The 25,760-nt window shown below is 51.6% G+C and overlaps 1 protein-coding gene across 1 annotated transcript in view; it reads right to left on the bottom strand.

Moving 5' to 3' along the window:
* ROCK1 (Rho associated coiled-coil containing protein kinase 1) overlaps positions 1 to 25,760 on the bottom strand; it is a 2,273,505-nt gene that overhangs the window by 713,533 nt on the left and 1,534,212 nt on the right. The window lies entirely within an intron of this gene.

Raw genomic sequence — 25,760 nt, forward strand, 5'->3', positions numbered from 1 at the left:
GACAGAAAGGAATGGAGGCTTAGAGGAAAGAGCCTGGAGCTCACTCACTCTTCTGGCAGAGGTGATGGCAACCAGGAAAGCAGTCTTTAGAGTCAGAAGACGAAGAGGACAGTTATGAAGTGGCTCAAAGGGCGCACACATCAGATAGGTCAACACCAGGTTCAAGTCCCACTGAGGCATTACAAAGGGAACAGGAGGAAACATGTGAGTACTGCCTTTCAAGAATATATTTACAACAGAGGACTTGAAAAGAGAAGGATGATCAGGAAGCCTCAAGAAGGCCGAAACAGCTGAAAGATATCCCTTTATGGTGCCCAGAGCAATGCCCTGCTGGGCCAGGGAAAGAAGAAAGAGGAGAACCTCAGAAAGAGGGGCAGAAAGGGGATCCACAGCCTTTGCTGTGCACCATGCCACAAATTTGTTCAACCTGCAGGCGTATACCGTTTTTGTGGAGGGATGCCAGGCTTCCAGAATGACATCACAGACTTCAGGAGGCAAGTCAAATGGCATCAACTGCCGCCACTCAATCTCCAAGCATTGAGGTGGAGGTTGGACAGGTTCGGGTGGAGGACCGTCCCCTGCTGCAGCGACAGAAGGCCCTCCTGAAGAGGCAGTCGAATCGGGGGATCGATTGTAAGACTGAGTAGCTCGGGATACCAGTACCTTCGTGCCCAATCTGGAGCCACAAGGATGACTTGGGCCTGGTCGCGCCTGATCTTCTTCAGCACTCTGGGCAGAAGTGGTATAAGCGGAAAGGTGTATAACAGCCTTCAACTCCACTCGCGGCGAAAAGCATCTCCGAGCGAGTGCCGCTTTGGAAATTCCAATGCGCAGAACTGATGACATTGCACGTTCTCTTCGGTGGTGAATAGACGTAACCAAGGCTCTCCCTGTAGGAAGGTGGATATCTGACTATGGTTGCCCCCAACTTTTTGCCTAGTGTTTTGCTGGTTTTCGACATAGTTGGCCTGGGATCCTGCTATTCAGGACCCCAGGATTCCTGCTTCCTCTGTTAAAATGGACTCCATGTACCTTAGGTACATATCTAATTGAATACTGGGTCCCCTTATCAGCCCCTGTACAGTGTACCATAGGTACCCAGGGCATAAGTGCACCCAAGGCCTACCAGGGGCTGCAGCATGTATTGTGCCACCCCTGGCTGGCCATCTAAACAGACACAACTGGCTGGTAACACAGCTGGGGCAAGGTGGTGTAATCACCCTTTGCTTTAGATATAGTATACCTATATCTAACCCTAAAATGGACACATATACTCCTATAAGACACTCCTATGGCAGGCCTTAACAATCCTGGAGGCAAAGTGCTTGGAATTATGTGAGATGGTGCTTTAGCATGAGCTGAGACTGTCTGCAGCTTTCGGAAACAAGTCCTTTAGCTGTTTCCATGATAACGCTATACCATATACTCTTAAGTGCATTATAATCCTCGCGGTTATTGCTAACTTTGGCATAGCATTATCAAAACATGACGAGTAAGGTGTCATACGAATTGGAATACTACCCCCTCGCACCAATGCTGGCGACGGGGGTAGCATTCCACCCTTTTAGAGGGACACGACATGTATGTAACTAAGAACCCCGGTTAAAGTTAACTCGAGCCTCAGCAGCACAAAATGGATGCTGCCACCACAGACACGAGTCTGACCTCCTGCTGCTGGGAGTCCTTCCAGCGAGGGAGGCCTGGACAAAGGGTTTCCTGCCTTGGGAAGTGCTAGCACCACCCCAGACAGGATTTTGTGTATTGAGGTAGGACAGGCTGAAAGGAATGAGACATGCCTGCGGCACACAAGGTGTCCCTGTGCATACCCGGGTTCAAACCAGTTGCTGGGGCACTCCAGCCCCAGCTCTGGCGCGAAACCAGACAAAGGATAGGGGGTGTAACCACCACCTTCCTGGTCCCACCAATAGGAGGGACCTAGTCACAGTACAGCCCCCTTTAGGAGAATTAAGGAAGGAGCTGGTCCCATTCCAAATTAGATTATCCTGATTTGAAACTACAAAGAAGAAACTCTGGACTTCAACGTTCTGCTCCCCAGAAGACTGAAGAAACTGGAGAAGTGTGGCTCAATGGTTAGAGCGGCAGACCCTGATGCAGAGGTCTGGCCTGGGACCAGGGTTCAATTCCCCGCCTCGGCGGGTCTTGGGCTCAAATTTCCACGGACCTGATAATTCTCGCCTCGGTGCCTATTCCAATCATGGAGTCCCGCTCTGCAACTCTGGGCAATAGCTTGCTTAATCTCCACAAAGGCCCCCACAACGCTAAAGATGCCTGGCCTCCACCTGGGGGGGTGCCCAGGAGTGGACGCCTCACAGGGAAAGCCAGGATGGGTTCCACAGCAGTATTCGTACAAGCGCCTTAAGACCCTTGCGGGTGAGTAGTGTGCTATACAAGTATCAATTTTTACCTTGTGGCCAAGGAGTGACCACCCTGCACAAGCAGGCACCATCAAGCGTCCTAGCGGTTCACTTTGTTGTCCTTCCCGGTGGAACCAGACTTCAGAGCCCGACGAGACCCGGACTTCCAGACCTCTCCGACCTCTACCTACATCTGCAGCACAGCTGAGATCAGTGGGTGCGACGAGACACGTGGGACTGGCCATCTTGGAGAAACTGCACTTCGCTTCCAGCACGACTTCAGAGGCATCCTCGAGAAAGTGCTTTGGGGATTGAGAAGCCCCAGCCCCGAGCAGCTCTTGCACAGAAGACCAGCCCTCCAGCATCCACGAGATCTGCGTGGGGCCCTTTTGCTTGATTGCTGCTCGACGCGTTGTCTGGTCACTTGCCGGCTGGCTAGTGGCTTCCTAGACGACGATCCTTGAAATCCACACTGCTGGTCTGGTTGCTCCAGACTAGCCCTTGCTTCCCTGCAAAAGAGAAGCACCCCGGACCCTCCTGGTCCGCACCAGACGCCATCTCCACTCACTGCGTGGGTTGCCTTTGCCAAGGCCTGTTGACTCCGAATCCGGATCAGACAGCGAGAGCCTGCGTGGCACAGCTCGTGCCTCCATCCTGGTCGTCGAAGACACCTCCTGGTCCATGTGGCTGCAGAGTCAAGCGTCCACTCTTCACCTGATCGTGACGACAGCACCTGGTTCCTTCCTGGTCCCACTCCGGTCACTGGCTAGTGACTTTGAACATTGTCCCCTCTGCTTTCAGGTCTCCATCTTCCTTGATCCACCCTTGGATCACTCCGGACATCTTCCTCCTGGTCGCCTGCAGCATCTTTCTTCAAGGCTCCATTGACTTCAACGCGGAAACCCAACACGCTTTCACACCTATGCACCCGCAGCCCGTGGGTGAGGTAACGAGAGCATTTCGGTGCTCAAAGGTAGATTGACTCTCCTAGTGTCCAGGTATCCTGTAGATGGACTGCCCATATATTGTTTATTTTCATAACAACCTGTGTGGTGTCCTTTCATTTGGTATTCAAAGGGTTATATGTGGTAAAACAGCTGGCTTCACATGCCAGAAGAGTTTAGCCTAAGACTGCTTTGTCCATGCTACCATTAGGATAGCTGGTCTATAAGGATGACTTACAACCAATAACCATAAGGGTTTGTCACGGGGTCGGTGACACTGACGGACGGGGTGTGGACTTTAATAACTGTTCCTTTCCACCCCGTCCGCAGGACACAGACGGCCCCTTTAATGCCGCTTGGATTTCCCCGGCGTACCCGCCTTCCATTCGGACATCATCCCTTCTGGACCAATCCGAGGAGGTGGGGGCGGATAAGGAAGCACAACACAGAGACGAGAGCGCGAAAGCGGGAGGAGGAAGAGAACCAGAAGCGAGGAAGAGGGACGGCGTTGCTGTATTGGAACACCAGAAGACGAACCCGAGCACGAAAGAGGACCCGACTGGAGAGACCGTCACGCCAGGAGACCACCGTTACCGCGAGGCGCCCCGCCGCACTTCTGGAGAAGTGTGGCTGGACAAGGTACGGGCCATTTAAGGGCACTTCATTACTCACGGGGTGGGACGGGGTAGGGGTGGTTGAGGGAGGTCACAGGGTTGTTCGTGTTCTATGTTGTAATTCCCCAGTCACTCTAGCTGTAGTTTGACGAATTGTCTATGACGGGTGATGGTCCCCCGGTGATCCCCTCACTCCCCCTGCCCTTCTCGTCCTAATGTATGGCTCAGAACCCAGCCAGTAATTCGGGGTTTTTCTTTTCTGTTTTCCTCCATGAGCCCAACCCCTGGAGAAGTATCCGGAAACCCCTGGAAAGACGTTGAAAGCCCGAAGAGATAGTGAAGTTCGAAAGTGGATTACCGACACCCCTCCTCTATTGTTTGAGATATTGGGACTCAGAGGGTATCTGTTGACTGCTTTTGTTTTGAATAGACAACCACGTAAGACAATCCCCGGTGTTATAACTGCCTTCTTCAGAGCCTCCTCCTAGGGAAATCCTGACAGGGTTGTTTGGACTGATACAAGGTGATCACTAGAACTAGTGAGCATCATATATCAGGCCAACTTCTCACATACGTCAACAGAAAAGAATGTCTGAGCACCCTTTGAACATATTTCACTACTGTTATATACAGATTGTAAATGCCTTCAAGCTGAGTACATCACTTAGGAAGGTTTGGGGCGTGGCCACGGAGCTGATGTGGGAAGACGAGTGAGCATAGAGCGCTACACTGACCCCGATAATTATCCTACACTGGAACCTTGCGACAATCCCCGGACCCACCAGGGAGGCGACAACGCGGGCTGGGAACATCTGTGGCATCAATCGCGGGGCCGGTACTCCTCCCCCGGGGAACTAGCGGAGCAGCGAGCTTGCTGCAGAATTGGCCAAAATGGCGCTGGTGGCGGAGCACGGACGTCAGGGACAGGAGTCAGATCCGGCCGCTTGCAACACAGGAGGGTTAGACGACTAAAGTGGAGCGCGGAATGTGCTTCTGCAGTTCCTAACATAGAGATGCCTTGGGATTGATAGCAGCTGACTCACGACGGAGGGATCTGATGCGGATGTGCCTCGGGACAATCTTGGGACTGAGGAGGCACCGGCGTGATCCTGACTGGGGAGGCGGAAACTTGAGCGGACGAAGGTGAAGAGGCGGATGGGAGCACAGTTGCGGGAGCGGCAGATCAGAGTGGGGCCTGCTGGAGCAGGGGAGCCTGCAGGACGTGAGGTAGCGGCGATTACACTTGGCGGGGCGGCCGTGTGATGTCGCTGGCTGGTGAGGAGCGGAACGGCGGGCCCGGGGGCTCCAAAGCCGCGATGTGACGGGGGGTGCTGCTGAGGCATGGAGCCTTAGAAAAGAGGCTTGCAGTGCACCGGAACGGTGTGAGGAGGCGAGCATGCAGTAAAATACGAGGGCATAAGGCGCAGGTCCATGGGAACGCTACAATGGTGCTGAAGGAAGGGGTTGGGGCATGAGATGACGAAGACTGGATAACCCCTGAGCGAGGAGCATTGAATTATTGTGGAGGAAGCTGTGTGGCAAGCGATCACCATCTTGAGCCTTGCCGCCGTATCAGAAGCCTGAATGGGAGGAAGGGAATGCATTGTGGAGCATACTGAGCAGAAACACTGGGCAGAGGCGCTAGGAGAAGGGGCCACCAGCGAGCGCTCCAGGATAGTGTGGAAGGCCCTTGGTGGGCTACCTACAGTGGTGGTGGCTGGGAGACTGAGGTAGAGCAGTCCTATGGAGGAAAAAGCAACAGCATAATAGTGGTGAGCGTGGGGACTACCGGGCACAAGACGGTGAGGTGGAGGGACCACGCAGTGTCGCATGGTGGCGGGCTCTACAGCGCAGGGGACTGTATGTCGCAGACCTCGGTGTCACTAGGGCCACCGACGCTACGAGGCGCACTGAATAGTGCAACTGGGCTTGGTTAGATGGGTGGGGCTCGGCTTCAAAGGTGCCCCCCAGCAGTGAGAGACGATATGTTCGGCATAAGAGGGTGAATTAATGACACTATTGGCGAGACTGTTGAAATGGCTTATAACGCATAGCTGACCCACTCTGATGCTAGTGGTACGTGTGCTGGGGCGGAGACCGACAGCATAGGGCAGAGGGAAGGGATTTTGACACCCGATAATCTGCATACGGAAGTAAGCTGCGAGTAACCGCATTACAGTGAGAAGGACTGAACAGTGAGTGCAATCCAAGAGGTACTTTGGAGCAGACTGTAACGGGCATAAGGGTCCCTGGACACAACTCCTCAGATCCTGCAGACAGTTGCACTGCGCTCCAAAGAGGATTGGACCCCCTGGTGGAGCACCGCTCGGTCTTTGGCCAGCTGCAGTGGTTGGAGCGCTGTGTGGGTAGTTGGGGCATCTAACAGGCCACAGCGAAAAGTGCTTGGAGGCGTGAATAGGAGGAGCGGCAGGTTGGAAGGGGCGAGGAGGAAACAGAGGTGTGGGGGCTGCCCGTTGCAGTTTGAGGCACAAGGTCACAGCTGGCGTTGGGACGCACGTGGTGCTGACTGTTGGAGAGGGATCGGCCTCAGGGCTGGCACTTGCACATCTAGGTATCAGAACAGAGATAGAGGGACCCAAATCGCCAAAGGGGTAGGGTACCAAGAGACAAATGTCAAGAGAAATCCCCTTGGGAACCATAAGCTATTTATTCAAACATACCACACTATCAGAACTAAAATCATACTCAATTCACACATAATCGCCACTCAATAAGCCAAGGAAACTAATCCGTGCAAAACACAATTAAAAAGTTGCATACAATTTATTATAAACGTTGTAGCAAGCAACTAGGTATATTAAACACACATTATACAAAATGTACAATAAAAATTAAAACAGTCTAAAAAAGTGGGACAAACCTAGGACCAATGGGGAAGCCTAGAGGGAAGCAGATGGGGGCGCCCCCTGAGCTGGAAGATGACGCGGGAGCACCAGACAAGCAGGAAGGACTCACACAGCAACCGGATGGGTTCCCACAACAACAAGTGGACCTCATACTTATGAATGAATGAATGAAATAAAATGTATAAACGCGCTACTATGCCCAGTGGGCGTCAAGGCGCCTAACTCAAAATTAGCTGCGGGCAGACAGAGACAAGAGCTCACTGATAAGCTTTAGTAAAACACCAAGTTTTCAGAACTTTCTTAAAAAGATCAAGTGAGGGCTGTTGTTTGATCTCCAGAGGAAGAGTATTCCAGAGTTGAGGTGCAAGAATGGAGAAAGCCTTGCTTCCCCATCGTGCCGTCCTAGCTCGAGGGACTACCAATTGATTAAGCTCTGACGAGCGAAGGCATCTGAGTGGGACATACCTAGAGAGCAAAGAGCCTAGGGCATCAGTCGGGCCTGCCTTCAAGGCATTATATGTCAAGCAGAGAAGTTTAAAAGAGACTCTGAATGGGATAGGCAGCCAATGGAGATTCTTCCTTGCCAAGGTCGCAGAGGACATCCACGGCAGGGCCAGAACGAAGCGCGCTGCGGCATTTTGCACCACCTGCAGGCGTTGGAGAAGGCCCTTGTTGGCCCCGGCGTAAAGTGAATTGCAATAATCCAGCCTTGAGCCGACAAGGGCGATCACAACCTGTTTTCGTGCCTGTGGTGAAAGATAGTACGCGATTCGTTTCAGAATCCTAATGACACCCCAACAGGTGGCCACCGTTCTGTTCACCTGCAATTCCATAGAGAGCCGAGTGTCGAAGATGACGCCTAGGTTCCTGGCAGATAGAGTGGGAGTGGGGCAGATGCCTAAAGATGAGGGCCACCACTCATCTGACCACAGTTCCTGGTCTTTGCCAAAGACCAGGACCTCCGTTTTGTCACCGTTCAACTTCAATGAGTTGAGAATCATCCAGTCTGCAACAAGTTGCATACAGGATTTGAAGTTGGACGCGGTGACATTCACGGAGTGGGTCAGAGACACCATGATCTGCGTGTCGTCGGCATACGACACTACCTCCATCCCCTGAGATCTTACCAGTCTTGCAAGGGGGGCCACATAGATGTTAAACAGGGTCGGACTCAATGCCGACCCCTGTGGCACCCCACATTGCAACGACTTAACAGGGGAGAGGTGATCCCCCAGCATTACTCGCTGCTCTCGCTGATGAAGAAAGGAATTCAGGAGACTCAAGGCCGGTCCTGCTACCCCTGCCTCCCTTAACCTAGATGTTAAAGTACTGGGAGACAGGGTATCAAATGCTGCTGTAAGATCCAGCAGAACTAGCACGGTAGTCTGTCCCAAATCGACTTTCCGCCGGATGTTATCCGCGACTTTCGTCAATGCAGACTCTGTGCTTATAGCTATTGCGACACCAGGGAAGCTCTAGAGTTGGACATTGCGCATGTGACGCAGGGACTAGGATTGCTCCGAGCGGATCATGCTAAATTGGCAGACAGGGTAAAGCAGTTGGAAGTCACCCTCGAGACCTTGGAAGCTGCTCAGAAGGCAATGGAAGCCCAGATTACAGATGTCCAGCACAGATTGCACGCCCTAGAGCGGTGATCAGAAGACGCCGAAGGGGGGATTCAGAGGACTAATATCAGAGTAGTGGGGCTGCCGGAAGGAGTGGAAGGAACTAACATGGTGGATTACCTGGAGGCCTGGCTGTGGACGTAAGTCACTCCTAAAGGTTTGACATTGTTGTACACTCTGGAGCGAGCAGATAGAGTTCCGGCTAGGCCGTTGGCCCCAGGGAGACCGCCTGGACCAGTGGTGGCGAGGCTGCTCCACTACAAGGACAGGGATCTCCTGCTGCACAAGGCTCGAACCGCAGGCCCATATAAGGTGGGCAATGGAAAAGTGACACTGTTCCCGGGTTGTACATTTGAGGTGCAGTGTCGCCGAGCTTCGTTCCTAGAGGTTATGTTATGTTATGTTATTTTTACTTATACCGCGCACAGTTGCCCCAGCGAAGGGGCGTCCTGGCGCTTTGACAAGGCAAACACAACACAACACTGAAAAGCAAAGGGGGCACAGGAACAACATGGGAGCTAAACAAATAAGAAGGTCTGGTTGGCACGTCTAAACTGAAATAGGTCATCAATCGCCTGAATATGAGAAGGGAGAGAGTTCAAGCAATTCGCCGCTAGCACTCGAAAAGAGCGGCCACCAATTCTGCTCAACCTGAAGCGCGGCACCACCGCCGGATTCTGACCCAGGGATCTGAGGGTTCGCTGGGGGACATACGGTGTCAACAAATTCTCCAAAATTTGAGGAGACGTACCCTTGAGGATTTTGAACGCAAGGCTGAGAACCTTGAATTTAATCCTCTGATTTACAGGGAGCCAGTGGAGAGAGTGCAAAGATTTGGAGACCGAGCACCGCCTAGGCAGACCTATCACCACTCTGGCTGCAGCGTTTTGAACTCGCTGCAGCCGATAAGTTCTGACTGATTGATCCCGGCCAAGAGCGAGATGGCATAATCAAGCCGGAACAACACTGATGCTTGAACCACCAGTTGTCTGGTGGGGGCATCAAAAAATTTAAGGATAGGCCTAAGTCCTCTAATAATGCCATGACAAGAGGCCGCCACCTTCTTGGTGTGACAGATGAAACTAAGTGTTGGGTCAAGCCAGATCCCAAGATTTTTTATCTCTGATGCCGGAGAGGGGGTCACACCTAGTTCAGAGAGCCTCCACTTGTCGCCCCACAGCTCCACTAGCCTGCCGACCACCATAACCTCCGTCTTCTTGGCATTTAACTGGAGACAGTTGGAATTCATCCAGTTGGCCACTGCCCGTAAACCGTCACGGAACCTGGGAGCCTCCAAATCGGAGTCCACACTCAACGTGACCACCAGCTGCGTGTCATCTGCATATGAGACCATCGTCAGGCCCCATTGCTTGACGACCGCAGCCAGCGGCCTCGCGTAAAGATTGAATAGAGTGGGACTCAATGATGAACCCTGTGGGACCCCCAGGTCCAGCGGATAAGATTTGGACTTGCCTGTGGAATCGCTACCTGGAAGGACCTTTCCACGAGAAAAGATCCTCCATATCTCCAGGACTTGCTTCCAGTCTATCGCCCCTCACGCCCTCTGAGGTCGATGGGCAGCATGCTATTAGTGGTGCCACGGATACACAGAGCAAGGATGGGAGGACGTTCCTTTAGACACCATGCCAGTAAAGACTGGAATAACCTACCCATCGAATTGAGGATGGAGCCGTCTGAAACCAGGTTCAGACAGAGGCTGAAAACCCATCTTTTCCCCAAGACAAATTCAGCATAGTCTGCCCCTGTCCCTAGTGCTCATCCTCTGTGAGCTAAGCTGAAGAGATGTTGGTGGGATTGTCAGCGCGGGGACGCGCTGTTCTCTGTGCAACCAAGCGCTTAACAAATGTCATTAACTAACAAACTAACTAAGATCGGAACCAGCAAAGGGCAGAGCCCTTGACACCCAATTCCTCAAGTCGCTGAAGCAAAATCCTGTGAGAGACCGTGTCGAACGTGGCACTGAGATCTAATAACAAAAGTGCCGCCGTCCGACCCGCATCAAGCACAGAACGCAGATGTTTGACCATAGAAAGTAGGGCCGTCTCCGTGCTGTGGCCCACACGGAACCCATTCTGGGTAGGGTCTAATGGGAACTACACCTGAAGAAAGTGACAGATTGATCAAGGACAACACCGGAGTACGGCATAGTGGCGACTTGTTCTTAAGCTGAGCCGGTTTCAGCGGGTCTGCAGGAGACTGACTTAATTTTAAGGCTAGGGGAATCAAAGGCCTCGCTAGATAGGGAAGGCAGGATAGTAAGACACTCACTGTCTCCCAAAATGCATCTGACCCGCTCTGGGTTAGTAGCGCCCAACGAAAAGGAACAGTAGATGGCTTGAACCTTCTCGAGAAAGAAGGAGGCCAGACCCTCACAATGGGAGTCCGAACATATTGCTGCCGCCGTTGTCCTCTTAGCCATGAGATCCTTTAACACCTTAAATATGAGTTTCGAAGTATTGGAGCTGTTCTGAAACTCTTGGGCGTAAAAGGCTGCTTGTGTTCTGCACACCGCCCTGTGGTAAATTTTAGTTTTTACGAGGTAGCAAGCCTTTAATTCAGGATCAAACGATTTCCTCCATAGCCTTTCAGCCTGTCTGCAGGCTCTTTTCAGAGACGCTAAGGTACTATCGTACCATGGGCTAGGCTCCTTCGAACGACACTTGGACCATACCGAAGGGATCAAAGAATCAAGGGCGCGGGAGATCCACTCACAAAAGGAATCATATCCACCATCAACATCCGTAAAGGGGCCCAATGGTGCCTCCTCCAACAAATGATAGAAGTCCTCCAATTTCAGTTTGTTCCAGTGGCGTTTGAAAACTAATCTATCCTGAGGTATAAAAGGAGGTTCATATATGGGGTAAATCATTTTCACCAACATATGGTCTGCCCAGGCCATCTGGGTGGGACAGAGTGCTCTGATTCCCTCCAAGTTAGTGAAAAAAGGGTCAAGGATGTGGCCCTCTCTATGGGTGGGGGAAGTGACCAGCTCGGAAAACTGCAAAGCCTCTAAGTCAGCCAAAAAGCTCCTAATAGGGGGTGACGATGGGCAATCGAGATGCAGATTGAGATCTCCGAGTACATTAAAATTGGCGCATCCTAGTGCCTCTGTGCTAATTAAATCCGGGAGAGCAGCCCTAAAATCAGTCTCGCAACCAGGAGGGCGATATATTAATATGCCAGAAAAGGAGAAGTGATGGCTGAACGAAATGTTAAAACGAGCACTTTCACATCCTGGGAGTGTTAAGGCCTTCCATTCACATGGATAACACCGCTTAATGGCCATAGCGATTCCGCCCCCCCGGTAGCACGATTGAGAGTGAAGATGGAATAACCTGGGGGGAGGGCCAAATTAAGTATGGAAGAATCCGGGTCCTGCAACCAAGTTTCGGTCAAAAAGAGCACGTCAGGAGACTCATCTCAAAGAAGATCAAATATTTCTTGATGGTGCTTTATCAGAGATCTGACATTCAAATTCCAAATGTGCAGATCAAGTGTTACTGCCGTGCTTTTACGCAGAGATGACGAGCCCATCAATCGAATGCGGGATGGAGTATCTAATACCCAGCCGCAGCAAGTGCAGCGATAGGGACCACATACCGGGACTACAGGCGGGAGATCGCAGGTAGTAAACCGACCCCGAAAGGCCAACAGATCCTCCCTTTGATACCTCAAGATAGGCGAGGTCATGCTGCAAAGCTTAGAGTCCTGCCGCGACCCGCGCTGCCTTAGCGCTGACGGGCGCAGACGGGCAGGACTCTGGCACGACTCAGGCGCAGCAAAGGCACGCACGCTGCGCGATCCCGCTGCGCGTAGAGGGGAGCTTTAAATAGGCATCCCTCCACTCGTCCGGAGCGCTAGACCGCTCGTCAATGACACCCACTGACCGTCCACACCACTCCGAGATGGCGTCGATAAATTCCCCGCCCCAGGAACCGGACCCGCTAAACAGCAGTGAAATGCCGATTACAGTGCGAGTAAGGGGATAGAATAATCCTCAGTTAAAAGCAGGGGGAAATACAACTAAAAAGAACACAGATATCAAAATAGGTAAGTTTAAAAGGAACACCGCGGCAATTAAGGTTAAGCGAGCGGTCCGGGAAGAGGGCCTCCAGTATTCACTCATGTTCCTGGCGCGTCTCAGGATAATCATGGATGGTAAGATGTTCTTCCATGACAGTCTGGAAGAAGCCTGGAACTGGCTGGAGTAGTATTAAGTAGGCACTGGAGAAGCGGGGTGCAAGACGAGTGCACTCGTGGAGGGTCCACGACCACGTCCGCTCACGGCGAATTCGGAAACACCGCCATGCAGCTCAAAAGCATACGGAAACACAGCTATTTCCCAAGAGACAATCACACAGTCACGAGTGGCATCAGGCTCGGAAAAAGGTTCGCTGGGATCGGACGCTGAAGAATCAGATACGGGAAGTGTCCCCTTGCCACATGCGACAGCTTGGACGGTGGATGAGATCGTAGACGCATAACACTGTGACCTGTATTGTACGGACGCAAGAATGGGTGGGAGATGGGCTCAGGCCTTTGGGCATCTCCCCTTGAATAGGCTGATGGCCGGACACTGGTGGCTGAAGGGGTTTGTAAGGTCAGGAATATATGTACTATTGTGGTCCCTATTATATAGTGGCCCAGGGTGGGGCCAGCTAGCTCTCATGGGGGTACGGCGCAGGAAGGGGGAGGTACCAGAGGTCTGCCCTCTAAGGCTCTGGGCCCACTCCCCTAATATGTGAGAGTGTGGTTCCTTGGTTTTTACTGAAGAACCGGATGGGTACTAATGTTGTAGCGCCTATTCTAGGGCAGGGGAGCTGGGGTGTGTTAAGGGGTTTAGTTGGGGCAGTTAGAACCACCGGTGTGCTCAAATGTGGAGGGGAGTTGAGAAGGAGGATTTGGTCTCGACATGGGGATGTTACTTGATCTGAAATGTGTTACCTGGAATGTACGAGGTCTTCACACGATGCAGCAACGACATAGGGTGCATTCTTATTTGGTACGACGGGGAACTCACATAGCCTTTTTGCAAGAGACCCATCTTAATAAATCAGAGGGGATGGCGCTGAAATGTAGATGGAGGGGGCAATTATTTGTATTAGGCCGATGCGAGGGGAACACTGATATGGGTAAGAGCAAGAGTCCCTTTCCAGCTGCTGCAGCAATTGGTGGATCCAGAGGGGAGGTTTGTGGTGGTGGCAGGTCGCCTCAATGGAGTAGATGTGACGCACTGAAGCATATATGCCCCTAATGGGGATCAGATTTCGTTCTTTGTTCATTTATCAGGGAGTCTAGCACCATATCTGAATAGTTCGATATTGATGGGAGGGGACTTTAACTCTAATGCAGATGTAGAGATGGATAGGTCTCGCCTCCGCTCCCCGACGTCCCAACATATAGTCTCTCTAAGGGGAGACGCTCCTGGCAAACTAACTGGGGGCTGGTAGATACATGGCGAGCGCACCACTCAGAGGAGCGGGATTACTCGTACTACTCAGGCCTCCATGAGCTGCATGTGCGGCTTGATGCGATATTAGGTACCCCTGATTTACATGCCAAAGTAATCCACAGCGAATACCTAACTAGGACAATATCAGACCATAACCGGTTACTGGTGCAGATACAATGGGTCCGGGAAACGAGCTGTGATACCGACTGGCGGTTGCGACCAGAGGCGCTGGAAGATCCAACCTTCTGTGATAATCTTGGTCCGGGTATAAATCAGTATTTTGTCGAGAAAGAGGGCACAGCAACATCGGTGGCGGTGGAGAGGGACGCTTTTAAGGTGGTAGTGTGAGGCTTATGTATTGCCAAAGCGACAGGGGTGAGGAGAACGCTATTGAATGACAGAGGCAGCAGAGAGCCGGCTGCGTCGAGCTGAGAGAGCCCGCCCTGAGGACATGGGAGCACAGGGGTAGGTCTTGGAAGCTAGAGAGGCAGTAGCGGTGCAGGTGGAGAGGCTACGCTCCTTTGACTATAGAGCCTATCAGGCGAGGGTGCATGCGGAAGGGGACAAGACGGGCGCATTGTTGGCAAACTTGAACCTCCGGGGGAACACTGATATTGGGGCTGAAGTCCCCAACGGGGGAATTGGTGTACTCGCAACAAGGGATAAATGGCATGTTTCTGGATTACTATACTAACCTATATCATAGTAAATTAAAACAGGGTGGGGATGCCGTAGGAGAATTCTTTTCTGAACTGACTCTGCCTAGGCTGGAGAAAGAACATGGCGACCTACTGGGGCAGGAGATCGAGTTCGGAGAAATTCGGAGCGCAATAAGGCGCATAACAAAACTCTGGGGGTGGATAGACTGCCAATAGAATTTTATTCTGCGTATGTTGATTACCTGGCTCCATGTTTGCTGGCGTTGTATCGGGAGGCTCGGAAGGTGGGGCAGTTACAGGTAACTACCCCGGAGGCCGTTATCATCACGTTGCTGAAGCCTGAGAGAGAACCGTCCGACATGATGGCATATCCTCCACTTTCAATGTTAAACACGGACTATAAAATCTTGAGTAGGATCCTGGCGACCCGGCTCCTCCCACACATGACGCAGCTGGTCCTTCCGGACCAGGCGAGCTTCATTCCCACAAGAAACACAGCAAGTAACGTGCAGAGACTACTGCGAATTCTGGAGGGGGACCACGGCCTGGTGCCTACGGCGGCGGTCCTCTCGGTTGATATTGAGAAGGCATTTGACAGCCTGGAATGGCCGTATCTATTTCAGGTCATGCGGGAGATGGGCCTGGGTGAGGCCTTTGTTGGGTGGACCCAGAACCCTTTATAGTTCGGCGACGGCCCGAGTGCGGATGGGGGCGACGGTTTCATTAGCCTGCTCAGTGGGGTGGGGAATGCAGCAGGGTTGCTCGCTGTCTCCACTGCTGTTTGCTCTTGCAATTGAGCCTCTGGCTGCACATGCCAGGTCGGAGAAGCTGTATGCGGGTCTGGATCTGCATGGCGACATGTAGTACATCTCGCTCTATGCCGATGACTTGCTCATGTTCCTGGCTGCAGTAGGAGAGGATTTGACGGGGCTGTAGGAAGGTGTATATCGGACTATGGTTACCCCCAACTTTTGGCCTAGTGTTTAGCTGGTTTTCAACTTAGTTGACCTGGGGCCCTGCTATTCAGGACCCCAGACCCTCTGCTCTCTGTTAAAATGGACTCCATGTACTCTAGGTACATACCAATTGGAACATGGATCACCTTGTGAGCCCACTGTACAGTGTACCCAAGGTACCCAGGGCATAGGTGCATCCCAGGCCTACCACGGGCTGCAGCACGTATTGTGCCACCCCTGGCCTGGCCTTACTATTTGACACAACTGGCTGATCACTCAGCTGGGGCAAGGTGGTGTAATCACCCTTTGCTTTAGATATAGTATACCTATATCTAACCCCAAAATGGACACATATACTCCTATAAGTCACTCCTATGCAGGCCTTATCAATCCTGAAGGCAGAGTGCTTGGAATTATGTGAGATGGTGCTCTAGCATGAGCTGAGCCTGTCTGCAGCTTTCGGAACGATGTCCTTATAGCTGTTCCATGATAACGCTATACCATATACTCTTAGTGCATTATAATCCTTGCGGTTATTGCTAACTTTGGCATAGCATTATCAAAACATGTTGTGTAAGGTGTCATACGCTTTGGAATACTACCCCCTAGCCAGTTCTGGCGACGGGGGTAGCATTCCACCCTTCTAGAGGGATAAGACATGTATGTAACTGTAGCCCCGGTTAAAGTTAACTGGAGCCTCAGCATCACAAAATGGATGCTGCTGACACAGACACAAGTCTGACCTCCTGCTGCTGGGAGTCCTTCCAGCAACAGAGGCCTGGACAAAGGATTTCCTGCCTGGGGAGGTGCTAGCACCACCCCAGACAGGACTTTGTGTATCCAGATAGGCAGGGCTGAAAGGAATGAGACATGCCTGGGGCACACAAGGTGTCCCTGTGCATACCCCGGTTCAAACCAGTTGCTGGGGCACTCCAGTCCCAGCTCTGGCGCGAAACCGGACAAAGGATAGGGGGTGTAACCACCCCCCTTCCTGGTCCCACCTATGGGAGGGACCTAGTCACTAGTGCAGCCCCCTTTAGCAGAATAAAGGTAGGAGCTGGTCTTTCAAGTTTAGATTATCCTGAACAACTCTACAAAGAAGAAACTCTGGACTTCGTCGTTCTGCTCCACAGAAGACTGAAGAAATCTCCCTTGTGGCCAAGGAGTGACCACCCTGCATCTGCAGGCACCATCAAGCGTCCTAGCGGTTCACTTTGTTGTCCTTCCTGGTGGAACCAGACTTCAGAGCCCGACGAGACCCGGACTTCCAGACCTCTCCGACCTCAACTCACATCTGTAGCACAGCTGAGATCCGTGGGTGCGACGAGACACTTGGGACCGGCCATCTTGAAGAAACTGCACTTCGCTTCCAGCACGACCTCTGAGGCACCCTCGAGAAAGTGCTTTGGGGATTGAGAAGCCCCATCCCCGAGCAGCTCCTGCACTGAAGACCAGCCCTCCAGCCTCCACGAGATCTGTGTGGGGCCCTTCTGCCTGGTTGCTGCTCGACGCGTTGTCTGGTCACTTGCCGGCTGGCTTGTGGCCTCCTAGACGACGAACTTTGAAAACTACACCGCTGGTCTGGTTGCTCCAGACTGGCCCTTGCTTCCTTTCAAGAGAGAAGTACCCCGGACCCTCCTGGTCCGCACCAGACGCCATCTTCACTCACCGCGTGGGTTGCCTTTGCCAAGGCCCGTTGACTCAGATCTCGGGACAGACACCGCCGACAGCGAGAGCCTGCGTGGGACAGCTCATGCCTCCATCCTGGTCGCCGAAGACACCTCCTGGTTCACGTGGCTGCAGAGTCAAGCGTCACCTCTTCACCTGATCGCGACGACATCATCTGGTTCCTTCCTGGTTCTACTCCGGTCACTGGCTAGTGACTGTGAACATTGTCCCCTCTGCTTTCAGGTCTCCATCTTCCTCAATCCACCTTTGGATCACTCCGGACATCTTCCTCCTGGGCGCCTGCAGCATCTTTCTCCAAGGCTCCATTGACTTCAACGCGGAAACCCGACACACTTTCACACCTATGCACCCGCATCCCGTGGGTGAGGTAACAAGAGCATTTCAGTGCTTATGGTAGATTGACTCTCCTAGTGTCCAGGTATCCTGTAGTTTCAGTCTTAACTAGACGTAATTTGTTCATGCCCATTGACTTTGCATTGAAACCCGTGTGTGTGTTCTAACACTACACACACGTCCCGTGAGCCTCCTGCTCCTTACCTAAGGTTAGGGTAGTGTAGCCCCAGCGATTATACAGCCTCTGGGCATCCTCATTTCTTCTATCGTTCTACTTATACCGTTTACTTAGTATATGGTTTGCCGTTCCCCTAGGGCACCATTGTAATTTGTGCGACTTATTGAATTTTTCTGAAGAGTATTGTTATGTGCTTAGCCCTCTGATCTCAAAGAGTTCAGAGGTATTTGTTAGTAATCAATATATTAAATTATGTTATTTATTTTCATAACAACCTGTGTGGTGTCCTTTCATCTGGTATTCAAGGGGTTATATGTGGTAAAACAGCTGGCTTCACATGCCAAAAGAGTTTAGCCTAAGATTGCTTTGTCCATGCTACCATTAGGATAGCTGGTCTATAAGGTTGACTTACAACCAATCACCATAAGGGGTGTTTGGACTGATACAAGGTGATCACTAGAACTAGTGAGCATCATATATCAGGCCAACTTCTCACAGGGGCGACGACGCCGCTACACACGTTCGGCGCAGTCTCAGGGCTTCGGGTGAATTGGGCGAAGACTTGCCTGTTCCCGGTGAGACGAATGATGGAGAGCCCTCAACAACTGGGAGGTATACGATGGGAGCCTCATTGTTTACCCTATCTTGGGACCAATATATATCACACACAGGAGGACCTGTTGGAGGGTAATGTAGGTAGAGCGCTATGAGGGATCAAAGGGAATATGGCGTTCTGGGGTACATTGCCACTATCGGTGGCCGGCCGGGTGGCGATCTTGAAGATGGTGGCACTGCCCCGGTTGTTGTACTATTTCAGGACATTTCCAATTTGAGTACCGTGTACATTGTTCAAGATGCTCCGTTCGTTGATGGGGGGTTTATTTGGGGGAGCGGTAGAAGACGGGTGGCTTTAGCTATGATGATGCGACCCTGAGGGGAGGGTGGATGGGCGGCCCCGGACTTTGAACTGTATTACTTGGCAGCTCAGCTGCAGTGGCTTACCCAGGCAGTGGCAAGAGAGTTTAGGGGCCCTGATGACCAAATGGGTCGATGGATCCCACGCCATGTGCTATCATTTGTCATACTTGGACAGCAGCTACGAATTGGGTCATTAACTCATGAGGAACGGACACTGCGGTCATGTTGGATCCAGAGCCTACGTAGGAGCGGGGCTGCCCGACCGTATGCTACGGAGATTACACTGGGCATGTGTACGGCGCTACCACATGGGGGAGACTGGTCGGCCATGGCGGCATGGGAGGAGCAGGGATTGCAGGTGATGGGGGACTTGTATGAGGACTGTGTTCTCTTTCCCTATCAGACACTGCAGGATAGGTATGGCCTAACGAACAAGTTACTTACCTTCGGTAACGCTTTTTCTGGTAGATACAGTATCTGCCTGTGGATTCCTCACCTATTGAAAATATCCCCTTGCGTCAGCAACATTCGGAAATTCTTTTCGTAGCTTCGCGCCGACGTGGACTTGGAAGTCAGAGACATGGCATCGCACGCGACTCCGCTGACATCAACGAAGCCCATAATAGGCCCACGCCGGCGTGATGACATCAGTTCCGCCCTTTTTTCCGTGCCTTCGAGGCATACGGACGGACCAATGACAGTATATATATGCATAGAATACACAGTACACAATAGTCAAGATAACACACACAGTGTGAAGCAACTGTAAAAAAACATCTGAAATACACATTTTCTTTGCCCATAAAACAAATACAATTACTCTGGTATAGAAGAGTGGACAACAGGGAGGCGGGTGGGTAAGAGAGGAATCCACAGGCAGATACTGTATCTACCAGAAAAAGCGTTACCGAAGGTAAGTAACTTGTTCTTCTGATAAATACATCTGCCAGTGGATTCCTCACCTTGTGAATAGAGTCCCACAGCAGTCCCCACTCCCGGAGGAGGGTGTCCACTCTCCTATACCAGAAAGTCCTGGAGGACAGAGCGCGCAAAGTGGTCGTCCCTCCTCACCTCGGTATCCAAGCAGTAATGCTTCGTGAAAGTGTGGAGGGAGGACCACGTCGCGGCCCTACAAATATCCTCTACAGAAACACCTCTAGACAAAGCAGAGGTTGATGACTTAGCTCTTGTAGAATGAGCCCTTATACCCTCTGGAGGCTCCTTACCGGCCAAAGAGTAGCAGATCTTTATACAGAGGATGATCCATCTTGAAAGAGTTCTTTTATGAACCGCTCTTCCTTTTTTGCAGCCAGCGAACCCAATGAAGAGCTGGTCATCCACACGACAGTCTTTAGTTCTGTCCAGGGAAAAGTTCACCGCCCTCCTAGGGTCAAGATGGTGTAACCTCTCCTCCTCCTTGGAAGGGGGAGGATAAAAGGTAGGGAGGGTAATGGATTGTCCTAGGTGGAAGGGAGTCACCACCTTAGGGAGAAAAGCAGCCCTGATCCTAAGAACCATTCGTTCAGCATGAATGGTCAGGAATGGGGGCTTGGAACTAAGAGCTTGAAGCTCACTTACCCTCCTTGCCGAGGTAATTGCAACCAGGAAGACTGTCTTAAAAGTCAAAAGCCTCATAGGACACTTGTGTAAGGGCTCAAAGGGAGCACCCATCAAGTATGTTAAGACAAGATTTAAGTCCCATTCAGGCACAATAAAGGGAGTAGGAGGGAATTTATTAGTGAGACCCTGCAAAAATCTTAAAATTACTGGAGATTTGAAAAGAGACTGCTGGTCCGGCAAACATAGAAATGCCGAGATTTGAAAAGAGACTGCTGGTCCGGCAAACATAGAAATGCCGACAAGGCCGAGAGATAACCCTTGACTGTGGTAACAGCCAGCCCTTGCTGCGCCAAAGAGAGCAAACTGGAGAATAACAGATAAATGGGCTTTCAAAGGGTCTACAGATTTCTCTCCACACCAGGTGACAAATTTAGACCATCTGTAAGAATAAATGGATTTAGTGGAGTCACGCCTAGCCGATAATATGACATCCACCACATCGTGTGGGAGAGAAAAGGAATTCAGGTTGCCCCGTTCAATCTCCAGGCATGAAGGTGTAATGTCTGGAGGTGGGGGTGTAGAACCTGCCCCTCCATCTGAGAGAGGAGGTCTGCCCTGAGAGGGAGACGGAGCGGCGGGTGAGAGGAGAGGTGGAGAAGATCTGTGTACCACACCCTTCTCGGCCAATCCGGGGCGACCAATATGACTTGGGCCCGGTCTTGGCGAATCTTCCTCAGAACCCGAGAAATCAAGGATATGGGAGGAAACGCGTCAAAGAGTTTTCCCCAACTCAACTGAAACGCGTCCCCCAAGGCTCCTTGCATCGGATACTGGAGACTGCAAAAAGACTGGCAGTGAGCATTCTCGTGAGCGGCGAACAGGTCCACCTGAGGAGTTCCTCACATCTGAAAGATGTTGTGAACTACCTCTGGATGGAGCCTCCACTCGTGGTCGGCAGAGAACTGCCGACAGAGTGTCCGCACGAACATTCAGAACTCCGGCCAGATGATTTGCCATCAGGCAAATCTGATGGTCCTGAACACAGGACCAGAGCCTCCCTGCTGAGACACTGCGACCCCACGCCTCCCTGCTTGTTGCTGTACCACATCGCGGTCGTGTTGTCCGTCAGGACTCGGACTGGCCGACCACGAAGGGAAGGGAGGAAGGCCTTCAGCGCCAAACGTATCGCCCGCAATTCCAGAAGGTTGATATGAAGCAACCTTTCCTCTGGAGACCAAAGACCTTTGACCTCCAGGTCCCCCAGATGAGCACCCCACCCTAGAGTGGATGCATCCGTTACTACTGTGGCCACCGGAGGAAGCAGTTGAAAAGGCTTCCCCTGAGACAGGTTGCCTTCCACGCCCCACCAAGTCAGGTCCACTGCAGTTTCTCTGGAGATCCTCACTGACTCCCTGAGATCTCAGTTGTGCTGATACCACTGTCTGCGGAGGCACCACTGGAGTGCCCTCATATGCCAGCGTGCATGGTTGACCAACAGAATGCATGAAGCCATCAGACCGAGCATGCGAAGGACCTTCAGGACTTGAATGACCGCTCCATTGTAAAATAAAGGAATAATTTCCTGAATGTCGCGAATCCTTTGTAGAGGAGGGAATGCACGACATACAGTTGTGTCCAGTACAGCACCTATGAACAGGATGCGCTGGGAGGGCACCAGGTGAGACTTGGGTACATTTATCGAAAAACCCAACCTGTACAACAACTGGGTTGTCTCTTGCAGATGTTGGAGCACTCTCTCTGACGACTCTGCTTTGATCAGCCAGTCGTCCAAATAGGGGAATACTGGAATCCCTGACCTTCTGAGATGTGCTGCCACCACCGCCATCACCTTGGTGAAGACTCGAGGCGCAGTAGTAATTCCAAAAGGAAGGACCGCAAACTGATAGTGTTGCAACCCCACCGTAAAACGGAGATACTTCCTGTGCGACTTCAGGATTGGGATATGAAAATACGCATCCTGCAAGTCGAGCGACACCATCAAGTCTTCTTCCAGAAGTGCTTGAAGAACCTGCGCAAGGGTGAGCATCTTGAATTTCTCTTGTTTCAGATAGAGATTCAAGATCCTGAGAGCCAGGATTGGACGAAGTCTGCCATCCTTCTTGGGAATCAGGAAATACTGAGAGTAGCATCCCTGACCCCTTTCCTGCTCTGGAACCACCTCTATCGCACCCTTTCTTAATAGAGTCTGAACTTCCTCCTGTAGAAGCAACAGGTGTTCCTCCGTGCAGAAACCTTGCCAAGGAGGGTGATTGGGAGGGAATTACCGAAAGGGAAGGGCATGGCATACACATTTTCTACGAGATTGAGAACCCAAAGATCTGATGTAACTGATTCCCAATCCCGTAGAAAGTGGGTAAGCCGACCCCCCACCGGACCCGCATGATCCTGAATTGCGGATCTAGGGCTGCTTTTCTGTGGCTGGGGGGTTAGAGGAGGCGGAGGAGGAAGAGGCCTGACGTCCACGAGGACGAGCTCTTTGCTTTCCCCTGTAAGATCTGTACAAGGTATTCTGCTGCTGCTGTTGTTGTTGCTGCTGCTGACCTTGTCGATAATTGCGAAAGGAAGAGCTTCCAAAACCTCTGAATCTCCTGGCGAAGAAGAACCTCTGATCTGGAGTCCTAAAGATTTGGCAGTAGCTCTACTGTCCTTAAACCTCTCTAAGGCAGTATCGGCCTTTTTGCCAAAAAGACCAACACCTTCAAATGGTAGATCCAATAAAGCTGCTTGAACATCTGCAGAAAAGTCAGATGATTTTAGCCAAGCCGACCTTCTCGTGGCAACCGCAGTGCCCATGATGCGAGCCACAGAATCAGCAGTGTCCAATCCGCTTTGTATTACTTGGCGTGCCGCCGCTTGAGCGTCAGACAACACTTCCTCAAAATCACTCCTACTTCCATCAGGAATCTTAGGAGCCAAAGAACGCATTGAATCCATATGTGCGTGCACATATCTCCTCATGAGACAAGTGGCATTAGTGGACTTCAATGCCATACTTGCCGAGGAGAAAGTCTTTTCGGCCACCTGATCTTGTTTCTTGGCCTCCTTATCCCCAGGCACTTGGGGAAACGCACCCAAAGACTTCTTTGAACATGCTGCCTGAATGACCAGGCTCTCTGGAGAAGGATGAGATGTTAAAAAGGCAGGGTCTTCTGGTGCAACCCTGTATCGTCTTGCCACACTTTTGGAAACAGCCGGAGCAGTTAGAGGCTTTTTCGACACCTCCATAATAGGCTCTGTTAAAGCCTTATTAAACGGATGCAACGGTTTCACCACCGAACTAGGCGAGTGTAGGACCTCAGTAAGAAGATTAGACTTAGATTCAACTGTTGGCAAAGTCAAATTAAGAAGACCAGCAGCCTTCCTCATTACTACATGATAAGGCTGGACGTCCTTTGAAGGTGCATCTGAACCTGATGGTATCTCCCATTCCGGGGAAAAATCCAGGCCACTAGCATCTGCCAGGTCATCAAAGCAGTCTTCTTCTAGTTCACCTTCCTCCACATCAGGATGAGAGTCAACATATCTCTGCTCCTCCAAAAGGCGTTGTGCCTCCCTCCTGGACCTCTCCTTAACACGCCTCTCCACTGGATCCGACGTCGGTATCGAATCCGATGGCCCAGTAGGATGTACTCGAGGTCGACTTGGAGCGGGCCGGCATAAACGGCATAAATGGAGCCGGGGCATAGGAGTGTGGCACCCCCAAATTGTAGGTCAGTGGACCCATGGGACCCGAAGGTGCTCCAGAGGGGTACCAAGCCCTTGTAAAGACGCCATACATTGCGTTCAAAAACGCTGATGGGTCTTGGCCTGGTGCAGGAAAAGGTGGCTGAACACCCTCAGGCTGGACTCTAGGTCGGAACGAATCCGGCTCCTCTACAGGCACAGATTTTCCTTCCACCTGAACAACAACTTCTTCTCGGGCCAGGGACGGCGCCGGAGACGGATCGGAAACCGGAGTCGGCGACTGCACCTGCGACTCCGAAGGCGAAGCCTCACCTTCCCGATTCAAAGCTTCCTGCGGTTGGATCACCTTCGATCGAACCTTCTTTGGCGACTTCGATCCATAGTCCGACTCCTTTCCCGAGTGACGTCGGGACTCATGTCTCCTTTTCTTATGCTTCCTTCTTGATTTTGAAGCATGTTCCGTTGAGGACTTCGAGGTCGACTCCTCTCGAGATCTAGATCTTGACTTCGACCTCGACCTCACCCTTCTCGAACGAGATCGTGAAGACTTCCTACCTTTGTTCGCCTTCAACTTCGCCACCAGGAGCTTGGTTTCTCTTTCCTGCAGGGGCTTCGGGTTCATCTGTCGACAAGATGAACACCCATCCACATCATGATTAGAGCTTAAGCACCATAAGCAGTCCTCGTTCGGGTCCGTGATGGACATAATCTTCCCGCATTCCGTGCAGGGCTTGGAACCAGTCTTCTTCGTCGACATCGTCACGAAACAAAGAAGCAGAAAAACGAAGGAAATAGCAAAAAGTCACTAGTAAGCTACTGTGATTCCCGAAACCGTTAGCGTCGACGACGCGGAAAAAAGGGAACTGATGTCATCACGCCGGCATGGGCCTATTATGGGCTTCGGTGACGTCAGCGGAGTCGCGTGCGATGCCATGTCTCTATGACGTCCAAGTCCACGTCGGCGCGAAGCTCCGAAAAGAATTTCCGAATGTTGCTGACGCAAGGGGATATATTAACAAGGTGAGGAATCCACTGGCAGATGTATCTATCAGACCAAGGGTGACTTCTTACTGCATTCACCGCTTATATCGGCAATCCAACGCCATTGGGGTGGAGGGTTGTCAGAGTCACAAACATCCTTAACCTGCCAATACGTTGTGATGGCAGTGGGGACCTTCAAAACAAGCTTATACAAGCGAATGGTGGATGAGGGGATGCAGCCATTGAGCCCACTGCAACAGAAATGGGAGGCAGACCTGGGTAGGGAAATTCCTGACACGACATGGTCTAACATAGTGGAGCAAGCGTGGAAGGTCACGCGAAATGCTAGGTTTCAGCTTATTCATTCTTATGTGTTGCATAGGGCGTACTTAACCCCGGTGCGGATAAATAAGTATTTTAATATGAATACGGCCCGGTGACCCCGCTGTTACTCAGAAGGAGTGGAATTTATTCATATGATGTGGAGATGCCCGCAGTTGGGAACATACTGGGAGGAGGTGGTTGATATATTATGTGGAGTAACGGACAGGCAGATAGACCCAGACATGGGTGCATGCATTTTGCATTGGTTTCCTCATACAGCTAAGACAAAGGTGACGAGCAAGTTCTTGGACCTGGGGTTGGTGTTAGCCAAAAGAGAATTAACAAAACATTGGAAAAGCAGACAGGGACCTAATGTCAAGCGCTGGCAGGAGGCGTTTGCCAAATGGGCAGCCAGTGAGAGTATGGTCCGGTTCTGGCAGGCCAGGCGTTTTAACAACGATAAGGCACTAGAAACTGCGAAAGTGTGGGAGGCTCTGGTTACACTGCTGCTGGCACCGGATTCAGGGTTAAGATGGAGATTCACTAGAGATGCAGATAG

This window comes from Lissotriton vulgaris, chromosome 4_1 (assembly GCF_964263255.1).
Source record: "Lissotriton vulgaris chromosome 4_1, aLisVul1.2, whole genome shotgun sequence".
Lineage (NCBI taxonomy): Eukaryota > Metazoa > Chordata > Amphibia > Caudata > Salamandridae > Lissotriton > Lissotriton vulgaris.